The sequence below is a fragment of the Halichoerus grypus genome, chromosome 3, assembly GCF_964656455.1.
Source record: "Halichoerus grypus chromosome 3, mHalGry1.hap1.1, whole genome shotgun sequence".
Lineage (NCBI taxonomy): Eukaryota > Metazoa > Chordata > Mammalia > Carnivora > Phocidae > Halichoerus > Halichoerus grypus.
In genome coordinates, this window is record NC_135714.1 from 64,589,021 (window position 1) to 64,602,232 (window position 13,212).

Below are 13,212 nucleotides of genomic sequence, written 5' to 3' on the forward strand. Positions count from 1 at the left end.
ACTTGTAAGTTTTTTTTTTTTCCTTCTAATGTCAGAAAGGACCTCCACATATTTTCTAGAAATCTTGAAGTGTGGAATTGCTATTGTTTTTGGCTCTGTTTTAACCAGTAAACTAGTTACCATGAATTCTAAGACACCCATGATAGACGTGTGGGTAGTGAAATAGACCCTCTGTTTAGTGGACTATGGTTTCTACAGAAAGAACTGTAGTATTCCAGGCTATTTTAGTGTCACGGCTTTAAAAGGATAACCCTGGTGCAATTAAGTCATAGTTTGGAGTGGAAAGGAGGTGGGGAAGGAGATATTAAAACCAATGAAAACACTGCTGACCAAATTACTTTGGCTATTTGATGGAGCAGATACAACAGATTAAAAAGTGGTGATTTGCAATACTATGCACAGACTACCGTCCAAGGGGGTTTGACTTTTAGATTAACGAAGCCATAAAGAAAAACTGCCACCTATGTGCTTGCTTATTTTTCAAATACGAAATACTTTAAAAACTGAAGTCTAATTATGGACTGTATTTCTCCTGTGAGCGTTAATAAAAAGTTTGACCAAACCTAAATTATGCTTTCCACAACCTTTTTAAAGTCAAATGAAAAAAAAACAAACCTCAACCAATTATAGTAACAGTGCTGTGTCGGAGGTTTGCAAATATATGATACATTTTGACAGCTGTTTTTTACTGGAATCCTATCAAGACAATCACTAAAATATTTTGGAATGCTTCAAATGAGAGAATGCTAAATTTGTAGCTGTCCCTCAGCTGCGGAGGCCCCGGGGTTCGCAAGTGTTTTTTGGTTGCTGCCGTGCTACCGGTTCTTGGAGGCGGCCACATTCTGTAACCCAGCTTCCCAGTGATTGATACAAAATATTTACTCTAAATGGAACCCTTCACTTTTCAAAATGTTTATACTATTTGTGCAAAGAAGGTGATCCTTCTGACACACTTGATCAATAAAATAGACAAGTCGGATATTCAAAGACTGTCCCTATAAAATGGGTTGGAGGATTATAAAATTATACTCCCGAACTTGTAAATAGCCGATGGCTGTGAAGATACAGGAAGGAATAAAAGAGTGTGCAGAACTGATCCTTGACCCTGTCCTTGTCAGAAGTATCTTAAATAAAGATGAAGAAAAGATAATGTCCTATCTCCTGGCCTGTGAATTGAGTATCTCTATATAATGATTATATAATCGCCCTACATATCCATGTGGTTAATCTTAATTTTCCCTTTGTATTTTTGTTATTGTTGTTGTTGTTAGTGTGTGTTTTATTTTGAATAGAGTCAACCTGAATTTTAGTTAAAATTACCTTTTCCCCATCCTTCCACCTCTTTTCTTCCCCCCCCCCCCCCACCTTACTCCAACTCACTCACTTTTGGTTAATTTTGTCCAAGCCCAGCTTGGTTCCAGAGATTTTGCACCCGTCCAAAAGCACCTGAGTCTGGGGCTCCCTTCTGATTCTCTCCTTCTCTCCCAGCATTGGATACCAGTCTGTTCAGTCAGATGGCTCCAAGGAGCCATGGTCAGTAACAGGTGACCAACAGGAAGCCCAAATTTTTCAGGAACATCAATTCCAGGTCCTTTTCATAGTGGGTCCCTGACGTTATTTGTGACAGCCCTTATTTCAAGCACTGTATGTGACAAGGCCTAAAATAATCCAATACACACAGACTCTGGCCCCAGCCTAATTTCACTTTATCTATTACCATCCCCTCCTCTCAGTTTCAGTTTGTAGGAATGTCACACACACACACACACACACACACACACACACACACACACACATACACAGGGCATTCTTCCCTTTCTGCTTTTGTTAGTGTTGTCCCTTCTGCCTGGAAAGAAAATGTATAAATCCCCCTTGGCACAGCTCAATTGTCCGGTCCTATGGAAGCCTTCCCCTCCATCTCCAGGTTAAGCTGTGTGTTCCTCACCAACCTGTCGGTTTAGACCACTGGTTCCAAACTTCGGGGTGCACCAAAATAACTTGGAGGGCTTGTTAAAATACGGATTCCTAAATTTCTGATTCAGTAGATCTGGGAGGGGGTCTGCGAGTTTGCATTTCTAACAGTCCCTTGGGGATTGGTAATCTAGGGACGACACCGTGAGAATCACTGTTCCAGGTGTTAATTAGACCTAGGAAATGGTAAGACAGGGTTGAGTTTCCCCACCTCAGCTGTCGTCTTTGAAGGCAAACGACTTGACCCCTCGTGTCTTTGGGTACACCTGTGGTGCCTGAGCGCCGCGCCTGATGCTCAGTGGGCAGTCGGTGCTGGAAAATCAAAGCTGATAGGCTTGGGAGACGCGCAGGATGCTGTAGCCTCACGGTGCCAGAAACGAGCTGAGCTAGCTGTCAGGGATCTCATTCTAACTGCCACCGTTTTTCAGTTTCTTCATCTCCCTTTAAGGATTAAAAACTAGTATCCACCCTATCTGCTTATTTTGAGAAGATTAAATTAAATATAATGACCTATATGTTACATATACACATGTGTTTAATGTCACCCTCTGGGTTTTGGGATGCGTGTGTGTGGGGTGTGTGTGTGTGTAATGATGAGTTTACTAGCTAGTACATCTCAAGTACTTAGTAAGTGGTATCTTATTAGAATTTATGAATAAGTTTGTTTAAAAAGTCTCTCCTGTTTATGTTATAACCATTTTAACCACGGGGTTTATACTGGCCAGGTTCTATAGAGGATGGGGGGGCAGGGGAAGCTGGAGGAAGAGAGAAGCCATTATTATAGAAGACAAGAGGACACATAATAGGCCCCTGAAACATGATTTGCTGTGGTAACTGGAAAGTCCTTGTTTATTAAAAGTGGTTTAGGGTTAGACAATATGTTCTTGAATTTTCAAAGCTTTGGTTTTCCTTGGAACGGGTAAGCCTTTAAATTAAATGTGGTTGACTTAACATAAACATCTAATACTTTCTTCATCTCTTGTGTCTGCTCTCCTTGGCACATTGCCGAGTCACTTGAGGGCTGCTGAAGTACAGTTCTCGAATAATGATTAACATATAGTATGATGTTAGTTTTTCATCTGGAGATTTTACATATGTGCACACTAAGGTACTGAAGGACTCTGACTACGAGAAGTCTTAAGTCCCGGGAAATACAGGTGAACAGCTATCTTCCGATAGAAGTATACAGTTGGCTCTGTTCTGACCAGTGTTGGACAGGAAGACAGGTGCTTCAGTCTGTCAGGTGGTTGGGATGTCATTGAGGCCATGAGTACCACCAAAATCCTGGGAACTGGGCTTACCCTTGGAAGTATCTTACTCCTATATTAGAGAGACTTAGGTACCAAGAATAAGCAGTTTTAAATTACATTTACGTGGGGGGTTAGGGAGGAAAGCAGAATAAACTTTTAGAAAGGGCAATTGATTTAAATTAGAACCTAACCTACTCTACTTACTTCAGAGAACTTCATTAACTAGGGTCAAAGTTAATACTGACATGAAGTTACCTGGTAGAGGATTATTAGGGGATGATTTTATTAATACTCTGATAAATTATTCGCCCTCAACACCCTTATAGATTGATGTTCAGTTACTTTTACCATCTGTGAATTAAAAAGCATACATTATTAAGCATGTGCTATGTTTCAGGCTCTTAGACATTCATTTATTCATCACATGACTGATTTTTATCACAACGACCTTAGAGATGGGCAAATGAAGCTCTGAATAAGAGAAATTTGCCCAAGAAAATAACTCTGAGTAAGCAGATATGGGGCCAATTCTTACTGCAAATCCAGAACTTACTACATTTCAACAAAGTCCTTTTCATCAAGCATGAAAATCTCTCCACCTGTTCACATATGTGAAATCTACACTAATCTTTCTGTGTGTTAGCCATCTAGCTGCGCTGCTGATGTAGACCAGTCACCCAAGGGTTAATTTGCAAATGTGCCTTCCACCTTTACATATTCAACCTGTAATGGGCAGATAAAGGTAAGTACTAATACATCTACTAGCACTTTATTTCCATAGGAGGAATTAGTAGGAGACTTGCTCAAGATTATCCAACAAATAAGTCAGAATCTACCACACTATCTTCTCTCCCCCAAAATCCAAATTTTCTTGACTTTACATGTGAATTCCTGTGATAGTTCTTTTGTACATAAAGTAAGATCAAGCATTACTATAATTTATTTACTATTTTAGAGTTTGAAAACCACCAGGTTCCATTTTAATTGCATTGATTTCCTTGAGAAACAAGTTTACCAGTGGCAAAATCATGCACAACTTCTGCATTGTCCTCTAATTCACCTTGAAGTGTCATAGTGACAGTACAACACAGACAGATTTCGCATACTTTAAAGGATTTGAAACTCCCTGTCTTAATGGTCACAGCATGGATTTTTCATGAACACTGGGACCCATCTTGAACCACAATCAGAATACCTGTGATATACTGAAACAACCATTACATGCGAGCAAGGAACATTTATTTATTTCATGATGAATCATAATCAGAAATATTTCACACAACTTAAATAGCAGAAATGGCCCTTATAATAAAATTCTAATGGGACACTAATTTTTTTTAAGATTTTATTTATTTATTTAAGAGAGAGAGCACACAAGCGGGGGGCGGGGTACAGAGGGAGAAGCAGACTCCCCGCTGATCAGGGAGCCTGATGTGGGGCTTGATCCCAGGACCCTGGGATGATGATCTGAGTCAAAGACAGACACTCAACTGACTGAGCCACCCAGGCGCCCCATGGGACAGTTATTTTTTAATATATCTTAAGCCATTGGACTATGTAACTGAGATTTTCCAATTTTCTAATTTATAATGTTGAATATATATGCATCCTCCCTCAGGAGGAAAAAAAAAACTCTCTTAAATTTTCAATGACCAAATCATAATTGGCTTAAAAGAAACATGAACAAAGTTTTAAGTCAAATTTTCTGACTGGTTGAAGGTTTTCTTATTATTCTAGAGAAAGGGAATGTGTTACTTAGCAAGTCTTTTATTTCATGAATATAAAAGATAAAATTTTCCTATTATAGTTGAGAGTTTCATGGAAAAAATATATTTAAGTCTGTGGGCTTTAAAGTCAGACAGACTGGATTTCAATCCTAGCTCTGTTATTTCCCAGCTATGTGAACTTGGGCACATATTTAACCTCGTGCTGACTCCTAGTCAAGGGATAGCTGTCAGGATAATGACACTCTGAAGAGTAGTGGTGAGAATTAAGTGAGATAATCCATGTAAAGTATTTATTACCATTCTTGCACACAAGAGGTCTTGAATATATATCAGCAATTACAGCAATTACTGAGATAAAGTACAAATTTTGATAAGATAGAAGTAAGCCCTCCATGCACATTAGAACCTAAAATTGAAATCAGGGCATGAGAATGCCATTAGTGAAGAAGTAAGACTAACACATGATTTGCCACACCTTTACAAACCCTTCAATATGTGCAAGCTGACTTTCCAAAGAAAACAAGTCTGTACTAAAAAACCAATGAGTGAAGATGTCAAGGAGCTTTACCATATTATTACCTACATAAATAATTCATATAAGCTGCAGAATCTCACTGGAAAAGGAAGTTGAGACCATATTCCCTCACAGAATATATGTTTGAAATGTATAAAATCTTAGTTTATGCACATGTGTTCTTAGAAGCATGGCAGGCAACACGGAGCAGGATTATCAAAAATATATCAAAAATATAAACAACTTCAGTAGAGAGCTACTAAATGAAAAACATACCAAATCAGTTGAAATTAATAACTTGATGTCACAATAAATTTTATCTGAAATTTCTATAGTATTATCATGCTATCATATATAATTTTGTATATGGAGCTTGAAATTTTTATCAGACGAGATGATAGTCACTGACTACATGTGCATATTACAATTAACATTTAATTAAAATTAAATTTAATTAAGAGTCTAGTTCCTTGGTAGCACTGAGTTGGACCTTTAATAACATTTAAAAAAAAAAAAAAAACTCTGATCTCTATTCCACCCTATTGACAGTAAAGCCTTTGTAGGCATCAGATAGAACTTTAAACCAAAATTATGTCTGGGTTAATTTGGTCTCATAAGTAATTTGAGTTATCCGACTGAGTTGCAGTAAGATTTATCATACTTTTGGATTTAATTTCTAACCCATGAGTGATAGACTACCCAGGTAAATACAAAAAAACTCCCAGAGATAGTGAAAGAATTGAGCAACTTTAGAGAAGGCAGAAATGCATAAGGACTGAAAAAATTCTGGGTGAAATCATAATGTTGATATTTGATGCTGTTTTCTCCCTGTAATAATTACCATCCACTCCCCAAGAAAGGCATTATGAAATGGAATGTATGAGTAACAAATGTTAGTAGTGGATTGATTTTTATCAATAAAATATGTATCCTTATCACTTTATTCTAAAAATTCTTGTGAAATCTTCTACGAAGTAAAATTCAAATAAAGAGAAAAATGCATTGACAGCCAAAACTAAATAAGTGGTTGACAAGAGATTGATAAGCTGTTTATTACATTCATGTACGTAAGAGAGAATAAAGGCTGTATTTTAAAATATTCATTCCAAATCAGTTTTATTAATCATTAAACCAGAATCTCTTGCTGCTTCTGAATCATGGTGAGCCCAAGAAATCATGAAGGGGGTCAGTCATGTTCCACTTATCATCTGTAAATTGTTTGCAGAGTCTTCTCAACTTGTGCCTAGTTAGATTATCAACTGGGGAGAAGGACAAAGGAGAGCAAAATAAATTGTTGATTAAACTGAAGCAGGCAAACCTTCATGCAGAAGGAAGTGCCTCTAACTTTCACAAGAATGGGTTAAGTAAAATCTCAAAACCATTCTGCCCAAAGCATTCTGGTTTCTCACATTCAAGTTCCTGTGAAGTTCAGTAGAAATGCAATCCTTATGTTTCTGATTCATTTTCAACTAATTCAGCACAATGTTTTGCAAGCACTTTTTGATGTCAGAGAAACATGTTGTGTTGTCTCTCTAAAAAGCGGGAAGTTACAAATTAGCATAAAGAGCAAAACACTTATTTTTAAAAACATGATTTAAACCTTCAAAATGAATTAGCTAAAACTTATCAAAATATGATTGTTTTATTCATCATTTTAATTAAAGAATTTGAAAACAATCTTATGTCAAACACATGGCTTATTTTACAACAGAAAGACAAATGCAGAAATTATAGGAATGGAAGAGGGAGTAAATAATTTTAAATACATTTTGAATGCAATGGAACAGAGGTTTTACAACACTTAGGCTTTATCCATTTTGAGGCCTGGCTTTACTCAAAATATATGTTTTTAGAAGTGGATGAGTGCTTTGAGTTGTGGTATATATGATTATGGTATTGTTTATTTTTCACTGCTTATTTTAATTCTATCATATTTCATTTTAAAATAATAATAGAATTATGGGTTCTTTAATACATGCCTTTAACATGGTTTCATTATTAGCTGCTATGATGTCGGTTCATTAGTGGTCATCTATGAGCACTTGAGACTTTCCCTCCAACCATCTTAGAAGCTCCCAGATGCACTTCTCTCTCTCTGCCATCAAAAACAGTCTTTGATATTTGAAACCTCCAGTGTTTAGAAGAAATTCTGGGAAAGTGATCAATATTTGAAATGAGCCCTGCCATGCCTTCTTTTCATTTCTTTCCATCTCCCTAAGTATAATTTGAAAAGATTATGCTGTCTTTCACTTGGCCTTTCTTTAGTATAAGCATTTCATGTCCATTTAACTATAATGAATTTAATAAGTTTAGAAAAAATGCATGATTAAAAATATGTAAGAAGTTACCATTCTAAATCATGGCACCTGCATTATTAATTTGTATAATTTCAGTAACTTTTTTTTTTTTAATTTTATTTATTTATTTGATAGAGAATGAGAGACAGAGAGCATGAGAGGGAGGAGGGTCAGAGGGAGAAGCAGCCTCCCTGCCGAGCAGGGAGCCCGATGCGGGACCCGATCCCGGGACTCCAGGATCATGACCTGAGCCGAAGGCAGTTGCTTAACCAACTGAGCCACCCAGGCGCCCCTCAGTAACTTTTTAATGTAACTCTTACTGATATCTCTCATTAACCTTAAGCCAAAACCTGGAAACATCTTTATTTATAAAGCCTGGAAACATCTCTTATTGACAACCATTTAAATGGCGAGGAAGCTAATATAAAGGATAAATTTTGCAAAGGAATATCAAATGGTGTGCAGTAGAATAAGCACAGATTCAACACAACCTCATACCATCTGCATATTAGAGTTTAAATAAATTTTCCAAATTCATGTATTTAATCAGTGGTGGGGACATAATTCAAAGCAAATCTGATTCCAAATTCCATTTATGTTCTTTTATTTGATAAACACTTATGAAGTATGTTTACAGTTTGTGGGAGAACCTAAGTCTGTTGTAGGAGATAAGTGTATACCAGTGATTATGATAGAGTACAATAAGGGAGATCATTAACACGCATATAGATGTGGGAACATCATCAGTGAAGAAGTGTCCAGTGCTGCCTAGATAGGTCAGAGTAGATCTCATGGAGAAAACCACCGAAATAAATTTTGAGATAATACTAGGATTTCACCAAGGAAATCAGAGATTAAAAGGACTTCTGTCGAGGCACCTGGTTGGCTCAGTTGGTTAAGCATCTGCCTTTGACTCAGGTCATGATCCCGGAGGGTCCTGGGATCAAGTCCCATATTGGGCTCCCTGATCAGCTAGGAGTCTTCTTCTCCCTCTGCCCCTTCCCTGCTTGTGCTCTCTCTTTCTCAAATAAATAAATAAAACCTTAAAAAAAAAGGACTCCTGTCAAAGAGATTAGGGTGTTTAGAAATCTGCATGTATGTAATAGTATCACAGACTGGGTTATAAAGTATATACCAAACTGGGTCACAGACAAGACCACAGGCTGATTCATTGGCCCCTTCAGTGAAGGGGTTATAAAGGGGGAAGCTAGAGAAGGGGAAGCTTATCCTATGGATCCTATGGATCAATTCTGTCCAATAGAAACAAAATATCAGTATACATAAAATTTTAAAGCCATGTTAAAAAAGTTGGTAAAATTGGGCGCCTGGGTGGCTCAGTTGGTTAAGAGACTGCCTTCGGCTCAGGTCATGATCCTGGAGTCCCTGGATCGAGTCCCATATCGGGCTCCCTGCTCAGCAGGGAGTCTGCTTCTCCCTCTGACCCTCCCCCCTCTCATGTGCTCTCTCTCTCTCATTCTCTCTCTCTCAAATAAATAAATAAAATCTTTAAAAAAAAAGTTGGTAAAATTAATTTTAATAACATAATATACAGATTATAATACACTATATTTTATGCACAATATATAAAATATGTTCTCTTTGGGGCACGTGGGTGGCATAATCAATTGAGCTTCCAACTCTTGGTTTTGGGTCAGGTCATGATCTCAGGATTGTGAGATTGAGCCCTGCAGTGGGCTCCACACCCAGTGTGGAGTCTGCTTGAGATTCTCTCTCCCTCTCCCTCTGCCCCTCCTGCTCATGCACTCTTATTCTCTCTCTCTCTCTCTCTGTCTAAAATAAATAAATAAATGTTAAAAAAAATAAGTTCTATTTTTTTATTCTTTATTTAAATTCAATTTAGTTAACATATACTGTATTATTAGTTTCAGGGGTAGAATTTAGTGATTCACCATTTGCATATAACACCTAGTGCTCATTACATCAAGTGCCCTCCTTAATGCCCAACATCCAATTATCCCTGCCCCCCCACCTCCCCTCCAGCAACCCTCATTTTGTTTCCTAGAGTTCAGTGTCTCTTATGGTTTGCCTCCTTCTCTATTTTCATCTTATTTATTTTTCCTTCCCTTCCCCTATGTTCATTTGTTTTGTTTCCTAAATTCCACATACGAGTGAAATCATATGGTATTTGTCTTTGTCTGACTTATTTTGCTTAGCATAATACCTTCTAGTTCCATCCATATTGCTGCAAATGGCAAGATTTCATTCTTTTTGATGGCTGAGTAATATTCCATTGTGTATATATATATATATATATATATATATATATATATATATATATACCACATCTTTATCCATTCATCTGTTGACATAAATCTGAGCTCTTTCTGTATTTTGGCTATTGTGGACATTACTGCTATAAATATTAGGGTGCATTTACCCCTTTGAATCATTATGTTTGTATCCTTTGTATAAATACCTAGTAGTGCAATTGCTTTAGTTTTAACTTTTTGAGAAACCTCCATACTGTTTTCCAGAGTGGCTGCACCAGTTTGCATTTCCACCAACAGTGTAAGAGGGTTCCCCATTATCCACATCTTTGCCAACATTTGTTGTTCCCTCAGTTATTAATTTTAGCCATTCTGACTAGTGTGAGATGGTAGCTTAGTGTGGTTTCGATTTGTATTTCCCTGATGCTGAGTGATGTTGAGCATTTTTTCATGTGTCTGTTGGCCATTTGTAGGTCTTCTTTGGAGAAAGGTCTGTTCATGTCTTCTGCCCATTTCTTGACTGGGTTTTTTTGTTTTTTGGGTGATGAGCTTGATAAGTTCTTTATAGATTTTGGATACTAACCCTTTATCTGTTAAGATATTTGCAAATATCTTCTCCCATTCCATAGGTTGTCTTTTAATTTTGTTGACTATTTCCTTTGCTGTGCAAAAGCTTTTCATCTTGATGAAGTCCCAATAGTTAATTTTTGCTTTTGCTTCCCTTGCCTTTGGAGATGTGTCTAGCAAGAAGTTGCTGCGCCTAGGTCAAAGAGGTTGCTGCCTGTGTTCTCCTCTAGGATTTTGTTGCATTCCTGTCTCACATTTAGGTCTTTCATCCATTTTAATTTTATTTTTATGTACTCTCACCACTGTTGTTCAGTATAGTACCGGAAGTCCTAGCCTCAGCAATCAGACAACAAAAAGAAATAAAAGGCACCCAAATCAACAAAGAAGTCAAACTTTCACTCTTTGCAGATGACATGATACTTTATGTAGAAAACTCAAAAAACTCCACCGAAAAATTGCTAGAACTGATACGGGAATTCAGCCAAGTTGCAGGATGGAAAATCAATGCACAGAAGTCAGTTGCATTTCTGTACATTAACAATGAGGCAGAAGAAAGAGAAATCAAGGAGTTGATCCCATTTACGATTGTACAAAAAACCATAAGATACCTAGGAATAAACCTAACCAAAGAGTAAAGGATCTGTACTCTGAAAACTATAGAACACTTATGAAAGAAATTGAGGAAGACACAAAGAAATGGAAAAACATTCCATGCTCATGGATTGGAAGAAAAAATATTGTTAAAATGTCTATGCTAACCAAAGCAATCTACACATTCAATGCAATCCCTATCAAAATACCATCAACATTTTTTCACAGATCTGGAACAAACAATCCTAAAATTTGTATGGAACCAGAAAAGACCCTGAATAGCCAAAGTAATGTTGAAAAGAAAACCAAAGCTGGAGGCATCATAATGCCGGACTTCAAGCTGTATTACAAAGCTGTAATCATGAAGATAGTATGATACTGGCACAAAAACAGACACATAGATCAGTGGGACAGAATAGAGAACCCAGAAATGGACCCTCAACTCTATGGTCAACTAATCTTTGACAAAGCAGGAAAGACTATCCAATGGAAACAACAGATGGTGTTGGGAAAATTGGACAGCCACATGCAGAAAAATGAAATTGGACCACTTTCTTACACCAAATACAAATATGTTCTATTTAACTCAATATATTTAATACATATTATATTTTCAACATATAACAAAACAAAATTATTAATGAGATATGTTATGTTTTTTATACTAAGTTGTCAAATTCCCATGTGTATTTTACACTCATGGCACATCTTAATTAGGACTAACCATATTTCAATTGTTTAATAGGCACACTGGTTTAGTAGCTACTATCCTGAATGATTTGGCTACAGACAATAGTAAACATTTTAAACAGGGGAATAATACAACCAGTTTATGCCATTGTGCTGGCAGTTTGGAAGGTGAATTAAAGATTGGAGGCAAAATACTGGCTGAGAGGTTTTTGCAGCAGTCCATGCAATGATGAGAATTTGAACTAAAGTAGTGATCATGCAGGTGGCATTGAAAGGTGGATTGATAGTAGAATTGAATGAACGTTACTGATCACTTTGAAATGGGTATGAAGAAGCAAGGGGTCCTGAGGATGATGCAGTTTCTGATCTGGAGAGGTTTACTGTTGGTTGTGTCATTAACCCAAGTATATTATGCTTGACTCCGTGCAACATAATGTAGGGGCTAAGTGCAATGATTCTAGTGTCAGTCTTCTTGGGTTTGAATCCTGTCTTCTTACTAGCAGTGAGTCCTTTGGCAAATTACTTAACCTCTCTGTGCTTTAGTTTTCTTTTCTGTAAAATTGAGATGATAATAGCTTACCTTTCTCACAGGGTTGTTGATAAATGTAAAGCACTTGGAGCAGTGCTTGGCATACTATTAAATGATATGAGTGTTAGCTATAATTTTAATCACTTGAAAATTGATCATTTATGTATAAATTATGAGGTCATAACACTAATAACTAAAATATTGAATTACCTAGAGCACCCACATACCACCTACATAAATGAGAATTTGTTGACCTGTTTTTTACCTTTATATCTAATAGTGGAATCATTAAAAACATTAGGAAAGTGTCTTTAAAACAGTATTGTAAACCATTTTATGAGTATAATGGAGGCATAATTTTGTCAGTATATTAGCAAATGTGATTGAACTTAAGAAAATTTACTTTACTAAACTTACCCATATGCAGTTGACCCTTGAACATCATGGGTTTGAACTACATAGGTCCAGTTATAAGGATTTTTTTTATAAATACAGTACTGTAAATGTACTTTCTCTTATGATTTTCTTATAACATTTTCTTTTCTCTAGCTTACTTTATTATAAGAATACAGTATGTAATATATACAACATAAAAAATATGTGTTAATAGACTGTTATGTTATCCACAAGCTTCTGGTCAACAGTAGGCAATTAGTAGTTAAATTCTGGGAGAATCAGGAGTCATCCATGGATCTTCGACTGTGCAGGGGCTCAGTACCCCTAACCTCTGTGTTGTTCAAGGATCAACAGTAGTTACACAGACTTCTGTTGTGGTTTGTGAAGTTTTCATGCAGATGACACATAAATTTAACTCTTTAACCATTTAATCATTGCCTCTCCCACTCTTC

General features: G+C 36.8%; 1 protein-coding gene across 1 annotated transcript in view; it reads left to right on the forward strand.

Annotated features, from left to right (window-relative positions):
- Positions 1 to 13,212, forward strand: part of CFAP299 (cilia and flagella associated protein 299) — a 554,803-nt gene that overhangs the window by 403,490 nt on the left and 138,101 nt on the right. The window lies entirely within an intron of this gene.